The sequence below is a fragment of the Microtus oregoni genome, unplaced genomic scaffold, assembly GCF_018167655.1.
Source record: "Microtus oregoni isolate MIOR12 unplaced genomic scaffold, Mior012 000000F_ref0000247, whole genome shotgun sequence".
Lineage (NCBI taxonomy): Eukaryota > Metazoa > Chordata > Mammalia > Rodentia > Cricetidae > Microtus > Microtus oregoni.
The window spans coordinates 28,942,165-28,968,774 of NW_024543059.1; the positions used below are offsets into that span (position 1 = coordinate 28,942,165).

The window sequence follows — 26,610 nt, forward strand, 5'->3', positions numbered from 1 at the left end:
AAAACCCTAAACAAATAACTAAAATATTTCTTTGGCCATTTCATTGCATAATTATTGCCTTAAGAAAAACATGTTGGGCAAATAATGATGGTTTATGTACCATTCTAGAAGGAGAGGCTACCTGCATATTAATGAAGTTCTTCAAAGGCCTCATGAATATTCATTTCCCCACAACAAAGCTTGACCCCCAATGGTTGTAGAACCCTTCTTCGGTGACACTTTCAGAGAAGGCTGGGGTCCCTGCAAGGGTTGGAGTTATTAAAGGAAGAGAAAGGACGTCGGTCACTTTCTCTGTCAAGGGTCTCGGCCCTCCTTCCTGGCCATGATGGTTCCTTAGGGAACCTGGAGAGGACGGGGCTCCCCCATTTTCCTTAAACGGAGACCGTCTTACAAATGAAAGCTGAGGAGGAGAGCCAAGAGACTTGAGGGGTTCAAGACAGAGTGGTTTATCTGTCCCCGGAACCGTCTCTAATCCCCTTCTCCATCTGCTCCAGCTAGAGCAGGATGAAATGATAAAGGATTTCCTGTTTCTTTTTATTTTGGGAATCTGTGGTGTGGTGTGGTGTGTGTGTGTGTGTGTGTGTGTGTGTGTGTGTGTGTGTGTATGCATGCATGTGAAGGTTAAACACCAACATCAAGCATCTTCTTCAGTCACTCTTATCTTTAAAAACAGTCTCTCTGAACCCTGAGCTCACTAACCGGCTAGACTGGCTAACCAGCCAGGTACCTGAGATGCCCTCCCATCTCTGCCCTCCCAGAATCGAGGTTGCAGGCACAGGCCACTGCACACAGACATTTTTTTTAAATTTATTTATTTATTAAAGATTTCTGTCTCTTCCCCGCCACCGCCTCCCATTTCCCTCCCCCTCCCCCAATTAAGTCCCCCCCCCAGCCCGAAAAGCAATCAGGGTTCCCTGTCCTGTGGGAAGTCCAAGGAACCCCCACCTCCATCCAGGTCTAGTAAGTTGAGCATCCAAACTGCCTAGGCTCCCACAAAGCCAGTGCGTGCAGTAGGATCAAAACCCATTGCCATTGTTCTTGAGTTCTCAGTAGTCCTCATTGTCTGCTATGTTCAGAGAGTCCGGTTTTATCCCAGGCTTTTCCAGACCCAGGCCACCTGGTCTTGGTGAGTTCCCAGTAGAACATCCCCATTGTCTAAGTGGCACACAGACATTTACATGAGGGCCCAAGGTTCCAAACCCATGCCTTCATGGTTCCTCACTGAGCCATCTCCTCAGCTCCTCTGGTCCATTTTTAAAGGCCTCCTCCCAAAGTCTTCCAAGACAGAAAGCCTGAACAGAGGCTTCACAGGCAGATACACTGAGTGGCCAGTTCACCCTCTACCTGCTGTGGGGCCTGAGGTCACCGGGGGTGGCTTCATTCACTAGGGAAAAGGTCTTGTTCCTGGCACAAGGAGATGATGGCTTCTACTCTGTGACAAAGGCCTGGTCTGGACTTGTGTTAGCACATTTCCAACAAGACCAGGTAGGGGCTCTCAGTTCCCTCAGGAGACATTCTTAGCAGCAGGTCCTCCCAGTGTTGAAGAATTTCATCTGCCTTAACATGGCCTGTGCAAATGCCCTATGTCCAGAGAGAAGTGACTAGAATCTTCCAGAAAACTTTTAAGGGATCTGCAGACCCTTGGACTCTGTGCCCTCCCTAGGGTGGCAGGGGCCTGATATTGACATGGCTGCGGGTCCTTCCCAGAGGTCTGGTGCATGCACAGTCTTTCAGTCAGTGCCTTGCAGATTCTGGCTCTCTGAAGAGGCCTCCACACCCAAGTGAGCACTAGAGGTAAGGCATTTCAACCACATGCTCACTATCCAAAGTGCAGTCGGTATGAACTGCTTGCTTCCTGTGTGGGCGTCAAAGGCTGTACAGTATCCGCATGAATACAGAGAAGACGACCGTGGAGCCCAGAGAGATCCATCAGGTGGCAAAGGGCTTAACAGCAGCCCAAGCAGGAGTATCCAAGTCCCATCCCCAGAAGACCACATAACAAAAGCAACTGTGGCTTGTGCTTGTAATCCTAGCATTGGAAGGTGGAGCTAAACAGATCCCTGGAACTCACTGGCCAGTTCCAGGTCAATGAGAGACCCTGTCTCAAAAAGTATGGCCGATGGCACCTATGGAATGACACTCAAGGCTCACCTCTGGTCTACAGACACACATACACGCACACGCACATACACACACACACACATACCCCAGGGGGCAGAAGCAAGAGAGGGAACAGAATATATACATATTAATAAACACATTAGGAAAATAGGTAAAAGAAAATAAAAGCTATTAAAAGGCAGCTGGGAAGGTGAAACCCACCAAATCCCCAGAATAACCCTGGAGCCACGCTCCCATCTGAGTCCTCATGATACAGCACAAGCTTGCTACCGGGAAACCTTCAAAATCAACTTATTATGGAGTTGGTACATAGACCACATGTTTCAGCTCCCTGGATGAAACACTTTACCTACGTGGCAGGAAAGGGCACCCCCACTCATCAACTGGTGAAGGGGTGGCTCCTTGGTCCGAAACTGGTCAACCAGTGCTGAGGTCTGAACACGGCTTGTCTTTTACAAGACTAGTGTTGGAGTCTAGTTTCTCCTGAGATGTTTGGAGACGAAAACTTATCCTGACCATGGTGTTTGGTGGGAGGGTGGGGAGTTAGGGGAGATCACCAAGATAGGACCTGTCATCCTGAGCTCCCACAGCTCATCCTGGTGGGCTTATCAGAAGAGGGAGAGAAATCCGAACGCGCAAGCGCCCTTGCTCTCTTGCTCACCACTCGAGGCCATGCATGCGCCACCTGGGGTTGCTACCAGCAGGACAGCCATCCCAGTACGTACTCTAGACCCTGGACCTCCAGAACCAAGACAAAATAAAGCTTCTCTTCCCCCCAAAGCACCCATCTTTTGTGTCGATTAGCATAATAGAAAATGGTAGTTGAGTGAGAGAGAGCCTTCATTGTCCCCAGAAAGACTGGCTAGGAAGTTAGACTCCAGGCTGGAGAGATGGCTCAGTGGTTAGGAGCACTGACACCTCTTCCAAAGAACCTGGGTTCAATTCCCAGTATCTACATGAAGGTTCACAACTGTCTGTAACTCCAGTTCTAGGGGACCCGACACCCTCAGGCCATACAAGCTACACTCCTCCCTAGAAGCATGTATCACTTCCCACTCTGGACCATCTGGCATCCTGCCAGTTCACTGTGGGTCTGCAGAGGTCCTGTGTGCCCTGGATCTAGTCTCTCTTGGCCTGGAGCAGAAACCCGGGAGAAACCTAGAAGCTGCCCAAGGACTCACTCCCCTGCGCTGGGAGAACTGGCTTTGCCTCCTTCCCTAAAGAGCCTTTCTCTAAAGCGCTCCCTCTCCTGGGAGGCCCTGGAAAAGGACAGAGTCTCATTCATCTGGAAGCAGCACATCCCCCACCTGCTCCACATAGAGTCCCTAAGAAAGCACAAAATCCTCCAGCTTGGAAACAGTGGTATGTGTTATACCTTACACAAATACTTTTCCGTGCAAGGAAACAGGCCCACATCTAAACTCAATTTAGAACCAGGCTCTAAGTGTCTATTTATAGGCTCCATGCAGCCATCCCTGGTGGATATGGAGTCAGGGCTCCTGTCCACTCTGCTGCAGTTCATTTGCATTCTTTTTAAGTTTTATCTTCTCCAATTTCCCAGCAGTCTTTTAACTCAAATGCAAGGTCACCTACCACTTGGATCCAGCACCACCACCGGCTTCTCCTGCCCTCTCCGGGACCTTCATGAAACCAGGGGAAGGTTTTTGAAAGCCAGAAGGGTCAGTAGCTATCCCTGTAGTTAACTGGGTCACCAGGAAATTTCAGCTCTTGCCAGGGGCTTAAAAGGACACAAGGAAGCCCCGGGCTTCTCTTCACATATGGTGTGTCCAGTCATCCCTACCACTCTCGAGTGCATTTTCCTCTTCCTTCTTGCTCCCCAGGAGTCTGGCATGGGGGACCTCCTTAGCCATTTATGATTAGACAGTACCTGCTCTCACCCCTTCCAGCTCACAGCCACCTTCAGAATAATGCTCTAGTCTTCTGCAACCTTCAGGCTGGACATTAAATATGCAGGTTTCCCACCAGACTAAGACACTTTGCATTCCAGGAGATCTCGCCACTCCTAGGCCTTGGTTATGGATGGATGCAGGAGACAGTTGGCCTTGCAGCTTGGCTTCCCCCAGAAAAGACATGCAAATTCAAGCCAAAGGATTCCTCCTTCCCCATGTAGACAGTAGGATCCTCCAGGGTACATGGCCTCCCGGAGCACCCTGCCTTAGGAACCACCATAGAAGCCATGGCACTCTGGGCTAACGTCCTGTCTACGGCACGAGTCAGACATAGAGAACACACCCAGTGAATGACTTTCAGCTACCTGGCATCATATGACATTCCCGAGGCCCGGGTTCTTACAGAAAGTAACTTTTGTGATTTCTGGCATCCATTTCCATGACTCATTAACTTTCGCACAGGGCACCACTTCAATTGCCACCATTGGTCCTATATTTTTCAACATCCAAGATTCGGGGAATAAATTAGTTTGTGGTCAAACACAGCCTTTGTAATGCTGTGTTTCCAGGCATTCTAGAAATAAAAATTCCTTAGAGGGGTTGATTCAAAATTTGCTGATTACTTTTGATGGTTTATGGGAAGTCCTAGATCATGTATGTTATACACACACACACACAGAGACACACACACATCCTGACAGGGCAGGGCAGCTCAATGAACCATCCATTCAAAGCCAAGGTCCCCAGGAAAGAGCCCAGGCATGCACAAGGGTGGTACATGCACATCAAGAACACCCCTGAAAGCATTTTCTTAGGACATTCAAGGCAGACCATTACAGCTTCATTAAAGTCCGAGACCTGGAAGGAGTGAGGAACCATGAAAATAGAGATGTGAACACGTCCAACTCACCGGGTAGAGTTGAGAACTCTGATCCTACCCAGGAACACTGGAATCACCACTAGAGAAGCAGATGACTGGTTGGGTTGCCTTCAATAGCCGGCTGACCACAGAGCGATGTATTAACTTCCTTGTGCTAACGGGAAAACCCCACGTTGTTAGGGGCTAGGTACCAGACACACGGACTGGGGATGTCTGGAACTCTGTATTGGGGTGGAGAATGAGCGGAACGTTAAGAAGAGGGGCAGTAACCGTGCAGGCATCCGTGAACAGGACCCCAGTCATACACTGCAGACATCCATGATCAGGATCCTGGCCACACACTGCAGAGGCCCTGGAATGGCTCAAGGAGTCCTTGCTAGAAGGACTGGTCTGGGTTCAGAAGCATCAAAGACAGAGGCTTCCTCCTGCATCCCCACACCTATAACCTGGCACCCCCACACCCACACACTGGCACCCACAGGACTGTTGCCTGGGTGACTTGTTTGCCCTGGGGATGCCTCTGAGAGAAGCAAGCACTGAACAGGTGGACTACAGAACAGACAGTCTTTCTGGGACCTGTTATCCGAGAGGCCATCCAGACTGACCTGAGAAGAATGCCACAAGATGGGTCATATCCCCAAAGACGGGACCGGACCCACAGACCACTCAGGATGGAACTTCTCAGGAGAGGAAAACAGGGATTCCTTGGACCATGGACATGTGTTGTAGGACTGGGGGGTGTGGGTCTCTCACTGATCTGATACACAAAGACAATGTTCAGCTAGGCAGAGCAAGTATCTTCCAGAGCAAAGAAAGAAAGGGGCCCAGAGGCACAACTCCAAAAGTTGATCAAAGCAGTGTTTCTGTGAGCCAAGAGAGGCTGAGCTCAATCAGAAATGGTCCCCAGGTCCTCAGATCCAGTGGGATGGAGAGACAGCAACAGCGGAAACCCAGGTACTGTTTATAAATATGATGTTCAAATTCTGAACAGCCAAGTCCCTACGCTGACTGCAGAGCAACGTCTTCAATGCTAATAACTCTATTTATAAAGATGAGAGTGTGTTATTTTCCCCCTGTGCAAGCTGCATCTTCAGAATAAAAAGCTCAAATCTCAAGCCTCTTATTTGTGCAAATGTTTTGGGAACAAGCTGGATTTAAAGTGAGTCTTTGATGATCTCAAAGTTTCAAAAACAACTGCTTGTTACAGCAGGTGCTTCTGACGGTTGCCATTGAAACAACTTAAAAATATTGTGTGTACTGTCATCAGGAAAATGACTACAAAATCTCAGACTAGGAAAGATATCATTGGCCTGGAGGTGGTACTGAGCTACCAGCCTCTCACTTCCTCTGAAAGCAGAGACTGGGTGACAGAGGTCTTCACTGGCTCACACTAGTTCTTTCAAGAGTGACGGCTGTCGCTAGAGGAATCCCTGGCAGCCACCATGAAGGAAGAGTGGACGGTAGGGGCATGGACTGTTACAATTGGTTGAATACTCAGAAACTTGTTCTCAAATGACTAGCCTTCCTGGCTCAGAAATGTGCCAACCAGGCAGCACTCAGAACTTACTCTAAGGTTTGCCCAGTGTTTGCTTCTGCAGAGAATACCCCAACGCACTCTCAAATGCAGTCATGTGGTATATAATGACATCTGGTCAGTATGACACCACATTAATGACAACAGGCCGAGATTATACACTCGATGACATCACAGAATCTGTGTGATGTAATATGGCACACAAATGACAGTGAACAGAGATCATATGCCCAATAATGTCACTGTACCCTGGTGTAGACAGTATCTGCACAATGACAACACTTCCCTGATGTGCGAGTCCCCTCTGTATGCTGTGAATACCATTAGTTATTAAAGAAACTGGCTTGGCCTGATAGGGTAGAACAGAGCTAGGTGGGGGAGGGGGGACTAAACTGAATGCTGGAAGAAAGGAGGCAGAGTCAGAGAGAAGCCACAGAGCCACAGCGGGAGACAGATGCACTAAAACTTTGCTGGTAGGCCACGATCTCATGGTGATGCACAGATTAATGGAGATGGGTTAAATTAAGATATAAGAGTTAGCCAGAAATATGCTTCAGTTATTGGCCAAACAGTATTGCAAATAATATGGTTTCTTTGTGATTTTTTTTCAGGTGTGAGCTGCTAGGCGGCCGGGAAACAAACTCACAGCCTCCTTACAACACTTCTCAGATCATGTCCTGAGCAAGGCATGACTGCAAACCCCAGCTAGGCATTAATAGCTCCTCTGGAACTAGTGATTGTCTGCCTCAGCTGTAGTTTGCCCTTCAGTAAGTCTGTCCATGTGCGGCCCATGCCATCCTGGGGACAGAGCACAGTTCCCTTGCCCTTCTTGGCAGGGCTGACTACCCTATAATCTCTGGCATATTTTTCCAATGACTGTCCACATTAAACTCATCCTGTTTCCTGGCGTCTTGCCAGAGGACAGTACAATAGTGAGGTATTAAAAGCTGGACCTTGGATGCCAAGACTGTGGATGGCACAGACCAACAGTGGTGCCAGTGGGAGGCTAGGATGAAAGGGAACGGACAGCTTGCTGGCAGATCAGCCCAGCTGCATCCAACCTCAAGGTGCCCAGGACCACTGAGGGCTCCCCAGACTCCCCAGCCGCCTCTGCTAGCTGCCCTTCTTACTGTCGTTTTCTCCGAAGCAAATGAAGCTTCTATTTTTGCTGTGCCTGATGCTTTCCAATTCCCAGGCATCCCCTGGAGAGAAGCTGGGATTTCATTTTTTTATTCAGGCAGCTTGGGGACTGATGGGAGGGGTGTGCAGAAGGCTGAAAGCCAAGGACAGCAGCAATGGGCACAGAACTCACTCGGGCTGTGGACAGGGTGGCAATGGCTGCGTAGGGCTCCCACGTGACCTTGCAGGGTAGGGCCAGATAAAGTTCGCCACAATCTGTGTGGTTCAACTGTGCACTCCACAGTTTACCCATTGGAGATCTAACCCAAAGGTAAGTGTTGAGTAGCAGGACCTTTCAGAGGTAGGAGGCCTCTATCCTCATGAATGTGTTAACGTCGATTTCAATGGAGGGGTGTAGCTGTCACAGGAATGGGTTTCTGATGGAAGAGGAGCTTAGACCTCTTCTCTTCCTCCTCCCTCTCTGTCTTCTCTGCCGTTCCCTTTCACTTTCTGCCATGGGTGATACACTCTTATCAGATGTGAGTGCCTTCTTATTGCCTTTCCCAGACCGCAGGACCTGTAAGCCCCAGCAATCCAGCCTGTGGTATTCTGTTAGATCAGCAACAAAAGGACAAAAAAAAAAAAATGCTGCTTCACAGAGACAAATCTCGAAACCTTCAAAGCCCCACTCACAGATGAGGAGACCAGGGCATGTGCCGATTCATTTCCTCGGCCAAGGCGAGAGAGGAAGTGCCAAACCTAGTTTTAAATCCTGGCAGGCGGGCCCTGAAATCCACACTCTTAGCCCTGTGCCACTCTGAGAGGAATAAAAGGCAAAAATACATCTGCAATATATAACTCAAACAATGGCTCAGACTGACCACAAGGAAGGATGAAATGGGGCAAAGAGTAGATAGGTCCAGGGTCCCCCAAAAACAAATAGATACAATTAATTACAAATACATGAATGTAAATCTATGAACAGTGTTCCGTCTCAGTGGCAAGCAGGGAATAAAAATCAAGGCCTCATGCGGTGTCTTGGTTATTTTTCTATTGCTGTACAGACACCACAACCAAGGCAATTCATAGAAGAAAGAATTTATTGGGGCTTAAAGTATCAGAAGGTGAGTCCATGAACATCACGACGGGGAGCATGGCAGCAGGTGACAGGTGTGTGCCGGAGCAGCAGCTGAGAGCTTACTTCCTGATCCATAAGTAGGAGATAAAGTTTGTGTGAGACAGAGCCTGCTGTGGGCTTTTGAAACCTATTGATACATCTTCTCCAACAAGGCCAAACCTCCTAATCCTTCCCAAATGGTTCCAGTAACTGGAGACCAAGCATGCAAATCTGTGAGCCTATGAAGGCCATTCTCGTTCAAACCACCACAGGTAGGGAATACATTCAGACTAATAAATACTAAAAACATCTGAAATGCTGAGTGTTGCCAAGGAAAGGGCAAAGAGGAGACTTGCACAAACTGTCAGGAAGGCTCCTGGCTACACCCACCCACTCTGGAAAGCAATTTGGCTACTTGTAGTAAAATGTAAGATTCATATCCTCAATCCCACCGCAACGCCTTGTTAAAACACGCCTCACAAGTCTGGCTCACGTTCACAAAGATACACACATAAATATCCATGACAGCCTTGTTTGTGACAGCCAGGAACTGGAAAGCAGCTGAGCATCCATCAACGGGAGCCAACAAGCAGCACCAGAAAGCCCTGACGCGGCGAGCCCCAGCTACAAGTCCCGTGGGGGAAACTCCCCAGCACAAGGTTAAGCAAAGAAGGCGGTGACGGCTAAAAACCAAACACTGTGACCTGGTGTCATTAACAAAGTGCTCACATCCAGCACGGAAAATAACAGGAAAAGGCACATTTATGGACACAGTATGCTACAGGAAGGCAACAAGTGGAAGCAGCTGAGAGGGTCCCACACTGCTCCCTGGTGCTTTAACTGTGCTCAGAAAGTTTTTAACAAACCCTTCACAGGTGGCCTCAGTTCCCTTTCCTAGGTGACATGGACAGAGAAGAAAGCAGCGGTGGCAGTGTCGAGCGGGGCCAGGACACAGGGCAGGATGCTTCCTGCTGACCCAGCCATCCAGGTCCATCCCAACATCCCACCATCAAACTACTGAGGATGTTTCATTGTAGATCTTCACCAAGAACATAGACCAGAATCTTGGACTGGCAAGATGACTTACCAGGTAAAGTTGCCTGCCACCTAGGCCTACAATGTGAGTTCAATCCCTGAGACCCACAATTTCAGGAGAAAACTGACTCCTAAAAAGTTGTCTTCTGGCCTCCAAACATGTGCTGCAGCATGCACACACGTACACGCATGCGCACGCGCGCGCGCGCGCACACACACACACACACACACACACACGCACGGAGCATGTGCCATTCAGTGCACCATCCAAAATTGATCTTGATGAAAACAGCCACCTTTCTCACCACCATCTAACAACAGATACAATACAGCATCCTAATAAATTCCAAGCTTGCTTCCCTTTGGGCGGAACACTTAGGACAAAATGACAGAGTATTAATCCAGGTTTGTCCTGTTCTCCTTTGACCTTGATCTGTTGGGAAATGACGTTGTGTTTTCTGTTTCTCATCACTCATTGCTCTCCAGCTGGACCAAGGGAGGAGAAGTGAGAAAGGCAAACGTGAAGGAAAGTGTGCCCACCCTCAGTGCATGCTCATATGCCAGCACCACCGGGGAACAGAGCTTCACTAGGCTGTGACCAGCCCAGTCCCTCCTTCTGCCTCCTCTCCCCTGAAGTGCCTGCTGCCCCAAGCCTCCCAGCCATTGCCATCCCAGACTCAGACCTCCTGGCTCTTGAAGGGCTGGGATGACAGATGACCTTGCACTACAATGTTTGGGACCCAAGTCACACCATCCCAAAGCAGATTTGTTTCTCCCACAGAAACAGCTGGAGGCAGGGTTACCTATCTCTGCTACCAAGCAATGGCCACTCCTGAGCTCAGGTCTTCATTGGAAACGGGACCCTGGAGTTTCCCCAGTCCCTCCCTGACTTTGGGGACAATAACATTCCTTGAGAGAATTCAACTCTCAGAGGCCACCTGGAGGCCTGAGGTTGGTGCCAGCAGGACACTTGGTATTCTGTGACCGCAGCAGTCAGCATGGAGGAAACGTGTGCCTTGTCCCAGCTTCAATGCCTTAGGACTTGCATTGAGTCTGGATGGTGGAGCAACAGTCATGGCAAAAAGGGCACCACACGGGAGCCATTAGACTCAAGGGGGAAGAAAGCAAAGGCACGTCCCCACCAACCTAATTTCTCCCGGCAACCAGAAGGTTCTACTTCTTCCCAATAGGTTCATAGCCTAAAGGACCAAGCTTTTGATGCATTTTTTTTGTTTGTTTATTTGCTTGCTTTGTTTTGCAAGGGGGGGGGGTTGTGGGGAGGAGGACATTCCACATGGAAATTACAGCAGGGACCCTGGTCAGGAACAGTCTCGGCCATTAAGTGAGGTAGGAGTCAGACTTGTGGCTTAAATAGTCTATGGAAAACACAAATCCAAAGCCATCAGAATCATACAAATTGGAGCTACCCCTGCCATGATGCTTGCCACCACCCTCACCCGCACCCGGTCTGGAATCTGTAGTACCAATCACTATGCCTAGGGTACCTGACGACATAGCCTCCCACTTTGTACCTTTGCACCCCACAACAGACAAAGTCATCAGCTGCCTGTGCCTCCCACCAAGCAGGAGGGTCTGAGCACTCTCTGGAATACATTGAAAGAGGAATTTAGCAGGGGAGACCAACCTGAGGTGGCCTGGGTTTTCTAGTATAGCTAACCCTTAAGAAACAATCTGGCCCAGGAGTGGGGACCACAAGATGGCCTCAGTGCTTTGGATCAGAAGGTCCAGTGGGTTGATTCTTAAAACCCATCCCACAGGTGCTCCGGACCCACACACTCCCCAGACATGGGCCTCCTAGTGATCTGTTCATGGGCCCTAGAACTTGTCTTTCATACATAGGCCGAAGGAGCTCAGTTGCTAGCAGAACTTATGTGTTAGTTAACTTCTGAATCACTGACCAAAAAAACCCATATAAATAGTGGTGGCTAACTGGCTCTGTAACTTTAGCCTTGACCCCAAGCTGAACAGCAAGGCTGCAGACACAGGTGAGGGAGGAGGCCATTACCTCATGGCAGACATGAAGAGGAAGAAAAGGATACTTGGGCTACGGGTACCTCGTCTCCACCTGGTCCACTTTCACCCCAGTGCCTTGATTCAGGAGCGTCTTCCCCATTATTGAGTTCCCTGTGGAAACACCCTCACAGACACACCCAGGGTTTGTGATGCTAATCTCCAGGTACTTCTTAATGCAATCGAGTTGACAATCAAGATTAATCATCATGGGCCAGATGGCCCACCCAGAGATTGACACGGTGATTACCTTGCTCACATCCTGTTCCCTGGAAGTTTCTACATTCCACACAAGCGTGGAAGGAAAAGGTCACTTCTAAGTTTGGGTCTTTTTTTTTTTTCTCAATATGATAAAAGACTCTAGGAAACAGTGCACTAGAAAACTAAAGCCACAGAATACTGCTATGGATGGCCCCAAACCCAAACTTCATGTTGGGCAGGACGCGGATGGCATGTTCGTATCACCACTAAAACCAATTACTCAGTTGTTTCTTTTTTTTTAATTAATTAATTAATTTTATTATGTATACAATTGTCTGTATGTATGCCTGCAGGCCAGAAGAGGGCACCAGACCTCATTACAGATGGTTGTGAGCCACCATGTGGTTGCCAGGAATTGAATCAGGACCTTTGTAAGAGCAGGCAATGCTCTTAACCACTGAGCCATCTCTCCAGCCCATACTCAGCTGTTTCTAATGTGGACTGAAGAACAGCAGCTCTCCTGGAATCCCCCAGGCCTCCAGCACCAGATGAGGAAAGCTGGCACATTTAGCTTCAAGAAATTAAAAGCTCCTGGGTTCTTGGTCTTACCAGTGGGATATAACAATTGTTGGACTACCCAGTCCATACTGTGTAAACCACACAAATAAATCCTCTTTTAATAGATGTTCATTCTGTTGGTTCTGTTCTTCCAGAAAACCCTACGGGGGGGGGGGGGGGGGCAATGCACAGCTTCCACCAGTGTGGACGGAGTCTCATGTCATATTTCTCATTGTTACAGAGATGACAGCAACCTAGCGTCATTGCCAAGGGTGGCCCACTATCAAATCTCAGGCTGGCTTCTCGAGCAGGCTGACACCGGTTCTGTGGGCAGCCATGGCAGGCTCCTGTGAACTTAGGAAGGATGTGTGCTCTCAGTTTTTGTTTGTGTGTTTGTCTACATCAATTCTTTGTCCAATGATTAAGTTTTAATAGGCTATGACGACTTTGAGGGTTTCAGATATTTCTTCTATTGCAATAAAAATATAGACAGCCACAATATATGTATCAGAACATATGAGCATATATGAGCGAACTCTATGATGAAGTTGACACAGTAAAAGAGAGAGCAAAGAAAACAGGACCATGATCACAAGGTAAATCTTGCCTGAAACCAACTAGATTTCTCAATTGCAAGAGGAAAAAAAAAGATTCCTGTCCTCGTGAAATCGTGAAATGTGTTTTGTTACTTGCATGAAGCATATTAATGGGTGAGAAAGCATCTCAGAGAGGCAGCATGACCTGGTCACCCAAAACACAGGAGTTCAAGGTGAGTAGAGTCCACAAAGTCCCCACACCCATATCGAAATATCAGGCCACACAATTTAAAACAAACATAAAATCCTTTATTACCTCGGTGGCGGGTCCACTTTTCCAGTCTTACATAGTGGAAATTATCAGAAATTAAACTCAGTTGGAGTTCTCAAACTGCCCTGAGCCTAATGGTCAACAGCGAATCTACTAAATACTTTGGCTACATGGAACGGCTCCCATCTCTAAAAGACAGTTTTGATCCTCTCTCACCCTCTTGTGCTCAGGGGAAATCTTAAGGCAGCCTTCGGAAATAAATTTTCTTTTAATCAGCAGCACAAATAAACACTGTTCTGCGGGTCAGCTGGCTCTGGCGGTGTGGGCCTGATTCCTCACCCTAGCTCCGTTCAACAACTGATGCAAAGACCGAAAGAACAATCCAAAACCTCATCTCCGACCTCCTCTGTCCATCTCCCTCGGGGCCCAAGCACCTGAGGTCCCAGAAGCTGATGAGTTGCTTATAGTCACAGGTCAGGTCAAACTGACAATGTCAGAAGGCTCCAGACAGATGTTCTCACTCAGCCTCCCAGCCATGAGGCCACAGGTGCCCCACAACCATCTGTTAATAACACAGGCAGGTGGCCATTGGTGTATTCAGAGAAAGACTCTAGAGGGACAGGGAAGTGCATATGAGACTCTGGCAAGTATGGACAGCTGCACCAGATACAGCCACAGGCTGCCACAGACAGGGAGGGTTTGAAATAGGAGCTGGACCCTATGCTACTGCCCGCTCCAAAGAAGTTACACTATCTTGAAACTGGCTGCAGTGCTGTAAACCTAGAGGGACCATCAGTCCCCGACTGCGGTGGGCAGTGGGTGCCTTAGATGGACAAATCAAATGACATAGGAAGAATCATACCCTTGTGGAGCAGGGGTGGTGCACGCCTTTAATCCAAGCATTTGGGAGGCAGAGGTAGGTGGATCGCTGTGAGTTCAAGGCCAGCCTGGTTTACAAGAGCTAGTTCCAAGCCGGGCGGTGGTGGCGCACGCCTTTAATCCCAGCACTCGGGAGGCAGAGGCAGGCGGATTTCTGTGAGTTTGAGACCAGCCTGGTCTACAAGAGCTAGTTCCAGGACAGGCTCCAAAACCACAGAGAAACCTTGTCTCGAAAAAAAAAAAAAAAAAAAAAAAGAGCTAGTTCCAGGACAAACTCCAAAGCTACAGAGAAACCCTGTCTCGAAAAAAAAAATCCCTATACCTGAAATCACAAAGTCCCAAAGGAGACGAAATTACCTTCTCCCAGTGTGACAAGAGTGACAAGAGCCTTGGGGTGCCACCAACTCTAATGAAGAGGAGTGGGGACAGCAGAACAACCGGGGGAGACCTAGGAGGCAGGGCAGCTGGGACCACAGCATCACCCGAGAGCAAAGGCTATAGAGAAGGCTAAGCAGCAGGAGGGGTACCAGAGGTCCAGCCTGCAGGGGGTCCTGGGTAGGATAGCAGGGTGGGGGATAGGGGGGAGGGCCAAAGTATACCCTAGAAACTGCTTAGAACCTGGCTAGCCTTAAATACCCTTGGAAGAGGGTAGTGGCAATGAGACTCAGGCTACACTGACACCACAGAGAGCCCAGGGCCTCAGACCCTGGGTGTTTTAAAATCTCTGCATCCCGGAGTTGCTGTACAGAGGCCGTTGTACTAATCAAATGCTTTCAGGACCATTAAGCAACTCAGGCTGCTCAAGATCCTTAATGGGTTTGGAAAAATACAGCCCAGCTCCTGCCGCTAATAAAGTCCCTTCATCTGTCTGCTGAACTGCAAGCTATGCAGAAGGAAGCCCACCACCCACCTGCAGCCCTGAGGGAGCACCGTACGACTGCTCCCTTCTGCAGGCTGCAGCTGCTGGCCCACCACAGAAGGACACGCACCCTGCCCCAGTACTCACGTATGCATCCTCACAGCTGGGTCTGCTGCAGCTCACAAGCTACCGACAACTTCTGTAAAGAAGATGGGGAGATGAACCTCCTTCACGGCTCCCTTGGGTGCCCTCCAAACAAGCTACAGGCCTGACAGCTGGACACCAGGGAACTCTTTGTTCTTCCTTCTGCCTTTTCATAAGAGCAGCCTGAGGGCAGCCAGCAGCAGTACAGATACCTCCGGACTTCATGCTCTCAGCTCGGGCCAGCATCCCCTCCCCTACCTCCAGAACACTTGAAGCACAGCAAGTCTGTATTGCAGACACTCAGCCACCTGAGCAAAGATGGCAGGCAGGCAGGCAGCATTCTACTTCGGTGAACTACTGGGCACTGCTTCAGTCTCCCATGATGTCACACATCTAGGATAAGCAGCTATATGATAGGAACTGATGAACAGTGGTGGGGAGGTGGATATCAAAGCCATCCTTTGATAAGTGACAGTGGCTTTCCTCTTGAATGAGGTCGAAGGTGGGAACAGAGGTAGAGAGACAGAAGCTAACCCACCTGACCCTTAACCACTTCTCGAGTAAGCCATTGCCATATCCAGGGGAGATAGACAACTTTTTTCCCCTTGAGTGATGGCTTTGGACAGTATCTTAGTGAAGCACAATTAATAAATCTCAGAGACGGAAATTGGTATTCAACCTGAAGGTCAGAAAAGCAAAACAGCCAACCACTGGCTCTTACCCCTACCTCAGTCCAAAATGGCGATCCTGCCTCCAGGAATCTCACAATGAGACTGAGCCTGAGAGCTGTCTTATCTTCCTCTCCAATTCTGGGATTAAAGGCGTGTACAACTACCACCAGGTTTCTATGGCAACTTAGTGTGGCTACTGGGATTTAAGGTGTGGGTCACCACTGCCTGGTCTGTAAGGCTGACCAGTGCAGCTGTTTTACTTGTCTGATCCTCAGGCAAGACGGATTTATTAAAATACAAATGAAATGCCACTACATCTTAAGTCCCATCCACAGAGTTATACACACACAGTCCCCCTAAGTAGAAGAGCTGAGGTTTGACTCAGGTGCACCTGAATCCATGGCCCCAGCTTAGTCTCACTGCCAACAGGCAGAAGATGTGTGTGGGGGGGGGGGGGCGGGGGAGTGGTGAGTGAGTACAACTGCCCTTCACCAACTCTTTTTTGACAGTCTATTGGTAAGGCCCTCACTTTGTGCACTGTTTGGTGTTTCTAAGCTGGGAAAAGTGAAAGTTTGTATTCTGGGCATGCTTGAGGCTGTAGCAGGCACACATTGCAAAGTGGGCAAAACGTTGTATGCTGGGTATATATGAGGTTGTAGCATGCACATTGAAGACTGTGCAAAAGGTTGTATGCTGGCATGCATGAGGCTGTGGGAGGTACACATTGGAGACCATGCAAAAATTGTTTGCTGGGTATGCATGAAGTTGTAGCAGGCATGCATCGGAGACCATGCAAAAGGTTGTTTGCTGGGCATGCATAAGGCTGTAGCAGACACACATTGAAGGCTGTGCCTCATTCCACTGAGATCCCAGGTTCAGACGCTGGAGAGAAATGAGCAGCTGGTGAAATTCATTATCCCATTCTGAAGAGACCTTTATTCAGTACATTATACCCACTTTCAATGTAGTGGAAGCTGGCCTTGAACTCGTGGGCTCAAGTAACACTCCGGCTCCAGTTTCTTAAGTGGCTAGAAGTTGCTCATGACATGTATCTGGCCTACCAGGGAGACTCAAGATATCCACCAAGGAACAAATCCTCTCAGTCACATACTAACGGCTTCCCAGAATGGAAGAGGGCAAGGTACTGAATATGATGGGCCTCCTGTGTGCACCAGAGAAAAGTCAATGAGGATGATAAGAGAGGACAGGCCACGCTCATGTATAAATACAGGCGTCCAAAGCCTAAAGCGAAAAAACACATGAGCCCTGCAACTCATAGGAAACACAGTGGATATGGTTCAGTGGATGAATGTTAGAAAAGCTATTAATGCCATGAAATAATTTGTTAGGGGAAATGATGGACTCAACTGCTACAGAAATTGTTTCATAAAATTGAAACATATGATGCATTCATAATTAAAGAGGGGAGAGAAAACCCTCACAAATTAGGACCGTGTTGTGATTTGCATATAAAATGTCATGTGCTGAAGAATTGATGTCCAGCCAGTGGCACTATCGATTGGAAGAAATTAATTTCAGCCATGGTTAATCCATCCAAGAGTTCACAGCTGAATGAACGGGGACTAGGAGGTGGGACTGGGGGTGCACCTTTGGAGAGTGATTTAATCCTGCCCTTTTCTGTCTCCCTTTGTTTCCTGGCCACCATCTGCTCCCTACCTTATCTGGGCCTTGTGTGAGCTCAAGGCAATGGAGTCAGCCAGCCTTGGATTGATCTTTGGGAAACTGTGGCCCCCAAATAAACATTTCTTCTCTTTCAGTTGTTTGACTCAGTCACTTTGTCATAGGATTGGAAAGCCGACACAATTGGACAAAGAATCTCTTAAAGCAACAGCAACGTCTGAGTGTGTGTGTGTGTGCATGTCTGTTGGGAGGTGGGTCTGGGCGGTGCTCACGAATTGGACTAGATCAGCTGGCCAGCAAGCCTCAGAGATGGTCCTTTTCCATCTCCCAAGTGCTGGGAGCATAGGTGTGTGCTGCCTCGCTCAGCATCTTTACTCAAGCCCTCACGCTCGCAGGGCAAGCTCTTTACCAATGACTCCCTCCCAGCAGTCCTCAGAAGAGCGACGATCTACAGTCACGGTATACGTCAAGCTCAACCCTTCCAGGGGACTACACAAGCCCAGCAACACTATGTTGTCTGTCCCCTCATCCCTAACCCAAGAGAGAAAGAAGCAGGGGTTATTAAAAGGACAAGGGTTGCCGAGGGTGGACCTGCCCAGCTGCCATTGTTTGCAGGAGACATGCGATAGAGTAGATTCCACAAGCTACCTGGCAAGATTGCATGTCAGAACATGAAGACCCAAGCTCAACGAAATCAGAAAAGGTCACTTCCAGGCAGATGTCACTTGTTTAGAAGAAAATAATAGATTCCTAGGAACTGATCTGATGCAAGCATGCAAGAGCTTTATAGGAAATCATTCACTAGTTTATTGGGACGCGTAAAAGAAGCCCCATCCTGAATGAGGTAAGCCAGACCCAAAAGGAGGAACATGTACTCACTCATAATTAGTTTCTAGCCATAAATAAAGGACATTGAGCCTATAATTCATGATCCTAGAGAAGCTAAATAAGAAGGTGAGCCCAAAGAAAAACATATAGGCATCCTTCTGGATATTAACCTTCATCAGGCGATGAAAGGAGACAGAGACAGAGACCCACATTGGAGCACTGGACTGAAATCCCAAGGTCCAAAGCAGAAGCAGAAGGAGAGAGAGCACGAGCAAAGAACTCAGGACTGCGAGGGGTGCACCCACACACTGAGACAATGGGGATGTTCTATCGGGAACTCACCAAGGCCAGCTGGCCTGGGTCTGAAAAAGCATGGGATAAAACCGGACTCGCTGAACATAGTGGACAATGAGGACTACTGAGAACTCAAGAACAATGGCACTGGGTTTTGATCCTACTGCACATACTGGCTTTGTGGGAGCCTAGGCAGTTTGGATGCTCACCTTCCTAGACCAGGATGGAGGTGGGTGGTCCTTGGACTTCCCACAGGGAGGGAACCCTGATTGCTCTTTGGGCTGACGAGGGAGGGGGACTTGGTTGGAGGAGGGGGAGGGAAATGGGAGGCGGTGGCGGGGAGGAGGCAGAAATCTTTAATAAATAAATAAATGAATAAAGAAAGAAAGAAAGAAAATGATTCAAAGACCTTAAAAAAAAATAAGACCCTGAGCGCAACAGACATGCATGGATCTATCGTGTTGCAGCCCATTGGCAGGGGCAGGTACTAGCTGCACAGCTCTCCATAAGCTCACCAAGAGGGGCACTATCAAGGCTGAAGATGTGGCAGTCCGAGCAGTAAAATGGTACCTACATTTTAATGCCCATTTCCATAAGAGATGGGTATATTTTCCTATACTCATTTGCATTTATTTCTCTGTAAATTACTTGCTGGGATCTCTTGTCCACTTTCTTTTGGGATTCCCCACCCCTGGATTTACCAGCTGTGCTTTGGAGGCCGCCCCACACTGACGTCATCTGTCTTCTCTGCCTTTGGATATAACCAGCAAATCTTTCCTAGGGGTTGATCAGCTGGGCTTTTCTTCGACTTGAGGCGTTTGTTCTCCATTTCCCCTAAAGCAGCTGCACTGACCCATCTTCTTGCCTTGCTTTTGGATTCTGGATCATGATTCTGCCTGTCAGAGAAGTGCGAGGTTCCCTAAGCTTTCCTCTGGTTCTCGTGGTGGCCACCCGTCTGGGACCACTGGAACATACGCTGGTGTAAGATGAAAGACGTCGATTAAATTTTATCTCTCTCCAAATCCACTTGTAAAACAGTCTCTCTGTTGACTGTGCAGAAATTTCACATCATCTGGTAGGGAGCTTTCTTTCAGTGCATAATCTTGAAGTTTCTATATTTCTCTATGCTCTGAAACGTTCTAAGCAGCAATGACATTATCTGGATTATGCAGACAGAAACTTGGGTTTGGTTCGGTTTGTTTTCTTCCAAAGGAAGATTGGTTCATTTACACCGTGTCTGCTGAGGTCAGTCTGGATCGATTGTCTTTTCCTAGCTCAAGTGTCTGTTCTCTCCAAGGCCCTCACAGCTGCTCCCACGCACAGCACTAAGTCTCTTCCCATGGTTTTGTTAATGTGCTGCTGGCATTGGATATTTGCATTGTTACTCCCCCCCCCCCACGTCAAACAGAGCGCTGTTCACTTGACCTCCAATGATAATCAGTACTTGGTATTTACTGGTTCCATCTTCTTCTCTCGTCCATGACTTCCCAGCCTTTCCCACATCTCAGCTTCAGTTGACTCTGCTCTTTTTCTCTAACCCTGGGAATTAGATGTTTAAAGCGCCCATTTGTTAACACTATTACTGAGATCATAACTACAACTTTATTCAGATCCTCATACATTGATACATCTTCATTATCATCATATTCTGGAAATTATGGAAATTGGTTATTTTTCTCACCCAGGAACATATTGAAGAGAATTTAATCTTGTTTTTTTCCCCACACTGTAGGCCATTTTTGCTTTTTTTTACCAAATGATTAATTTTTCCTTTTATTGCATTGTGACTGTAGAATATTGTCTATATCATTTCCATGATAAGGACCTTATTGAGGTTTCCTTTGTAATCTAATATATGTCAGATTTCATAAGTGTCTAACGCAACCTTGAAATACGGTTGTATTCTCTATTAACATGGTACAAAGTCTGGTATGTTTGAGACATATTTCTTTGTCCCCGTACGCGTCTCAGAGTGGCTGTCACATTGTCCTGGAACTAGTTACATGCTTGTGCCTCCCTCTCTGGACTGTGGTTTCCATTTGTGGAGGTGCTGACCATGTGATACGTAGCACACTCAACCACAGTTAACCATGTTTTATTTGCAAATTGAACACATTGAGCTGTTACCCAACATTTGCTATTTAATCTGGCACCTCTGGCCTGGGTCTGCTTGGGTTTTGCTGTTGCAAAGGCTACTGTCACTCTTGCCCTTTCTGCATCACTCCAATGTAGATAGGATTCCTTCTTCGTGGAGGGTGGATGGACTGGATGAACAACTAAGTCTTGGCTTGATCAACGAGTTAAATTTGCTTAGATTTATTGATTTGAGACCAACAATGTTGCTCATTTCGGAGAGTGCTGGCCTTGTACACAAAAGACCCCAGGTTCAATTCCCAGTACTGTATAAAACAGGTAGACTCCAGCACTCTAGTGGTGGAAGCAGGAAGATCAGGAGTTCAAGGCCATCCTAGGATTTAGCTAGCTTCGGCTACAGGAGACTGTCTTAAATTTATTGATGCAATAGCTTGGTTTGGTTTCATCTCTGTTGTGCTGTTTCTCGTGTGTGTGTGTGTGTGTGTGTGTGTGTGTGTGTGTATACATGCCTAGCTGTATCTTAGTAACTTTTTGATTGCTGTGAAGAGACACTATGACCACGGTAACTTAGTAAAGAAAGTATTTAATTGGGGGCTTGCTTAAAGCTTCAGACGGTGAGTCTATGACCCTCATGGTGGGAAATGTGACAACAGGCAGGCAGGAATGGTGTGTTAGCACAGTAGCTGAGACCTTACGTCTTGGCCACAAGTAAGAGGCAGAGAAAGAGCCTGAGCCTGGCATGGGCTTTTGAAACCTCAAAGTCCTTTTCAAAGTCCCATCCCCAGAGACACACCTCCTCCAACAAGGCCAAGGCCATACATCCTAATCCTTCCTAAACAGTTCCACCAACTAGGAACTAAGCATTCAAATATGTGAGCCAATGGGAATCATTCTTATTCAAACCGCCACATGGTGCATGCAGGCATACACTAAGGGACACCAGAATGGCAACATCAACATCAGATGTCAATCCTCATTTTGGTTTTTGTTTTGTTTTGTTTTGTTTGAGACAGATTCTCTCAGTGAATCTGGAGCCCACTGGTAAGAGAGCTGCAAGGATGCTCCTGTCTGGACACACCCCAGTGCTAGAGTTACAGGCACAGTCTGCCAGGCCCCTACACACTGGAACACCAACTCAAGTCTATGCTTGCACAGCAAGCACTTTCCTCTTGAAACTGTCTCCCCAGCCTTTATTCGCGCTATTTCTACAGTGTACGTTATGGTGTGGTCTGCGTGTGCATGCATGTGTATGTGTATTCCTTTAATAGCTATTTTTACTACTTTGTTAATTTGTTAGTTTACACATACTGGGTTTTATCTTAACATTTCATGCACCTTATCATTGGACTTTGCTTACCTTATTTACTGCCCTCTCTACCCCTCTTCCTATATCTTCAGTTCATCATTCGGTTCTGTGAATGTTTCGGGGGGCTTGTGGTTTTGTTTCCGTGGTTGTATTTTCACCAATAAGGTCTTCTGGATCTGTCACCTATTGGGGTCACACCACCTTCAGGGCACTTAGTAAGCCAATTCTAGTTCCTTCCTTCTTCACTGACCACTTTTATTTCCATTTTTTATAAAACATGCCATATATATATATATATATATATATATATTCTGCCACATTGATCTCTGTCTTTGTCTTGGTCTTTAAAAAATAAATATCTAACAGGACTTTTGCAAAAAGTATCTCCACCATCTTGTCCTGTCCCCAGCTATGTGGCACATCTGTCACCTTTGTCTTCCTTGAAACAAAAATATTTTCAGTAATTATCACACAATAACCAGCAAGGGTAAGTATTCCCTTGACAGATCTGCAATTATTAAAACAATAAACAAATTTTAAAGATGTATTTTAGTCCAAGATATAATTTGCATATTGCAAGACATTTCCTGTGTCACGTTCAAGTGGCAGTTGTCAACAGGAAGGTCATGTCTTGTCACTTGTTCACCGTTGGACTGTTTATACCCTCAACATGTCTACAGCAGCACTCTGGGCCCAGTACAATAGCTCAGCAGGCAAAGACGCCTGCTGCCAAAACTGACAACCGAAGTTCAGTCCCCAAGCCCCACATGGTAGAAGAGATGGGACTTCCAAGCTGTCCTCTGACAGCCACGTGCACACTCTGGCACACATGGCCCCACATACATAAACAAATAAGTATGTTATTAGAAACAAGATTAAAAACACAAAAATAAAATTTGTCCCATTACCTCCACACATGCACTGTGCCACTGTACCCAGAAACGCTCTCTCCTGGTTTTGTTGCTGTTTCTCGCTTGTTTGAGACGGAGCCTCTTGTAGCCCAGGCTAGCCTCAAACTTGCTACGTAACAGAGTATGAACTTAACTTCTGACCCTTTGAGCTGTGAGTCGTGGTGGTTTTCTGTGCCTATCCTTGCTTCTTAATTGTGCTCCATCTGTGTGTCTTGGCTTCTGCCCGTGTCCTTTCCGAGAGCTGTGGAGCAAGGTGCTCGGTGTGCTCACTGTGGTGTGCTAGGACCAGCACCTCAGGGGACCAGTGAGAGCAGAGGGAGGGATCTGCTCCCGTGAGGACTGCTCAGTCACACCTCCTCCGTGCCCTGAAGCACAGTGTGTTCTGTGAGCAGCCATCTCTATGCTCTGTGCAGATTCTCACTCTTGCTGGCTAAGGTCTTGTCAGGCAATGTTCCCGCCTTGGGCTGTTCCTTCCTTCCACGCCCTTGCACCCCACTCTTAGAAGACAATAGTTGATCTCAAGCTTCCTTTGCTTCTCCCTCAACAGCCAGCACTGTGGGTCACTACCTAGGAGCTACACTTACCTTTTCCTTCCTTGGGGGAATTGAATTCCCTGACTGTCAGCCTTGTTCTGGCCCTATCAGGCTCCTGCTGTGACTCTGTGGGTGACCTGTGCTCTAACTCCCAATTCTATAGTCACAGAGCCTCTTCTTCCCCTAGGTGAGCAAAGCCTGTTGTACTGATGGCCTCTGCTGGGTTGGGATCGTGCATGGATTGGCCACCAGCGCTCCTGCTTGCGCCTCTGGTTTCCAGGGAGCACAGACAGACTTCCCTTTATAACAGCCATTATTGCACAAGGATCTCCCAGATCCAGTTGTCACTTCTTTAAAACACCCAAGTAGACTCACAAAAGAAATCTTCACTAAAAATGCACCCATTGCAAATATATCAGGGAAACGCTAGATTTTTATAAATGATAAGCCCTGGGATAATTCATATGAAAAACAGGAGCAGTGATTGTAATACTGAGCTGGAAGTGTCATCCCAGTCCCTGGCCTGGGAATTGCCCTGGTCTGGACTCCAATTCCCAGCCTGCCAAGCGCTTGGACTCCAACTCCCACCCTGCCAAGCACTGACCCTTCCCTGGGGAGAGTCAGGACCACTTTCACAGAGTATTTAGGCTCACACCAGAAAAAGGAACACGTAGTCTTTGGGGTTTGAGTGGGCTCCTCTCCCTGCCACACTGTCCCCGCCCACCTGGAAATGTAGCATTTATTAAACGTGGGCATTTTTGATTCGGACTAATCTGGTTTGGTTGGAGTTCTTTGCGCCGGTGGAGAGGTTCTTTTTAAAAATTATTTTTAACAGATGGAGGTCCCACCCAAGAAACCCATTAGAGAAGCGCATGCCTGTGTGACTCAAGTCTGACACAGAACACCCTCTGAGACAACTCTTGCATCAAAAACAGGGCTGTGAAAATTGAATGGCAGGTGTCTCTGGCCAATCAAAATTTACCTCAGCTAAGCCTGGCTCAGCAAAGGCCAAAAAGCGAATGGGTCAGCCCAAAACCCTATATCAGCCATGCACCTTAAAAGAGGAACTCACCTGAAGCCAACCTTGCCTGGCAGAGAGGGCACATGGGAAGGGCATTTTCCAGCATGGCCCTGGGCCCACGAGAAAAAACAGACCCTCTCAGTGGGGGACCTCCATCTGTTAAAAATAATCCTTAAAAAAAAAAGAGTCTCTCCGCCAGGCGCAAAGAACTCCAATCAAACCAGATTAGGCAGAATCAAAAATGCCCACATTTAATAAATGCCACATTCCCAGGTGGACAGGGACAGCATGGTGGGGAGAGGAGCCCACTCAAACCCCAAAGACCATGTGTTCCTTTTTCCTGTGTGAGCCTAAATACTCTGTGGGAGTGGTCCTGACCCAACCGGGAGAGGTCAGCGCTTGGCAGGCTGGGAATTGGAGTCCAGACCAGGGCAACTCCCAGGCCAGGGGCTGGGGTGACACTTCCAACTCAAGTGATTACACAGGGCAGGCGCAGTGGGCACTGAGCATGCTGCTCGGTGGCTGAGAGAGCCTGAGGTGTGGCCTGAGGGAGTCTCGGGGACCAGGAGATGTCCACTGACCACACTCGTGAGGGCTGTGAGTGCTAGCTGTGTGCATGAGATCTGACCCAGGAGGCGGAGCCCTGGGACTGGGCTTCCCACACCAGCTTCTATTCTGCTTCACCTGCCTAGTCCTCTCCCAGGGCTGCTACCCACCATTGCCCACCCAGCATCAAGAATCCACATGTCCTCAGCCTCCCTTATATGGGGAAATTCTCTGGTTCTAATGACTGTTGGTGATAAGACACCAAGTTGAATATCAAGGGCATCTTAGAGTAAGAAGATGCAGAGAGAATTAACTGCACAGGAAGCATAAGCAGTAGCTCTGAAACTGTCCTCTGATAATCCCTGCTCAGAACAGTCATTCTAGATGAAGAAGTTCACTGAGAGATAGAGAGTGGACTAGGCAGGCATTTGAGTGGCTTCTTTGCACCATCTATGTATGTAATTTTTTTATTTGTGAGTTAATTAGAATAAAGTGATTTTATTACAAGTAATAATAAGGAAGATGATGATGATGATGAGGGGACTCAGAGTGAAGCTAATGTGTAGAGTCATAACTTAACAAATACAAGACTCTGTGACCAATCCAAGCAAACACAAACACACACACACAAACACACACACACACACACACACGCACACGCACACGCACGCGCGCACACACAGAGTAGGAATACAAAGAAGAAATTATCATCTTAATAACAGTAATTATGCAACAGACTTATGCATTTAACATATTATGTGGTTAAGACAGTATAATTATATAAATAAGTTTATGTTAAATAAATTGTTACGTAAAACCTAGAGTGATAAATAATAAAGTAAAAATCACAGGATGTAAGGTCATGTGCATCTGTGTGTGCTGACAAAGTTGCCACCCCGTTGCATGCCACTTGACCAACAAGCATGGCATTATTTGGGGTTTATAGAGCGATGAGAAGGGTTGAATATTATTCTGACATTTAAAGGGGACCCCAGAATAGACAAGAGGCAAACCCTCTGGAAATCATACAGGCAGCAGAAAGCTTAACATAGGCATGTCAGGAACTAAGCAGATGGTCAGGGAGCCCCACTTATCGCCTCCTGGAGAAGAGCTGGCTGGCATTTCTGTGGCAGACACCACACCTCAGTCTATGTGAGGAAGTGCTACACTGGCTCTGACTGTGGCTTCCATACCCACCATGGAACATTCTGGAAAACACATCTAAGTCCATCCCTTGACTCCACAGAGAGCTTTGTAACATTTTGGTCCCTCTATCCTTTACTCTAAGTAGTCTCCTGGTCAGACCAAGGATCTCTCTCTCTCTCTCTCTCTCTCTCTCTCTCTCTCTCTCTCTCCCTGTGAGCACCAGAGAAGCCATCCAATTCTCTGACATCCCCATGGCTTTGACCTCCAGAATCATAGAGGATAAGGTCCTGATGCTCAAGACCAGCCTTGCTCCTCTGTGACGCCACCTCCTACCTCTGTCCTCACTGCACATGAAAAGATGCAAAGCCTTGGATGTGGGCTGCTCCGACCACACTGCTGCTCAAATCAGATTCCAATACAGCAG

General features: G+C 47.7%; 1 protein-coding gene across 3 annotated transcripts in view; it reads right to left on the bottom strand.

The window, feature by feature from the left end:
* The window catches only part of Apba2 (amyloid beta precursor protein binding family A member 2), a 212,332-nt gene that overhangs the window by 103,668 nt on the left and 82,054 nt on the right, over nucleotides 1-26,610 (bottom strand). The gene's annotated exons all lie outside the window — the stretch shown is intronic.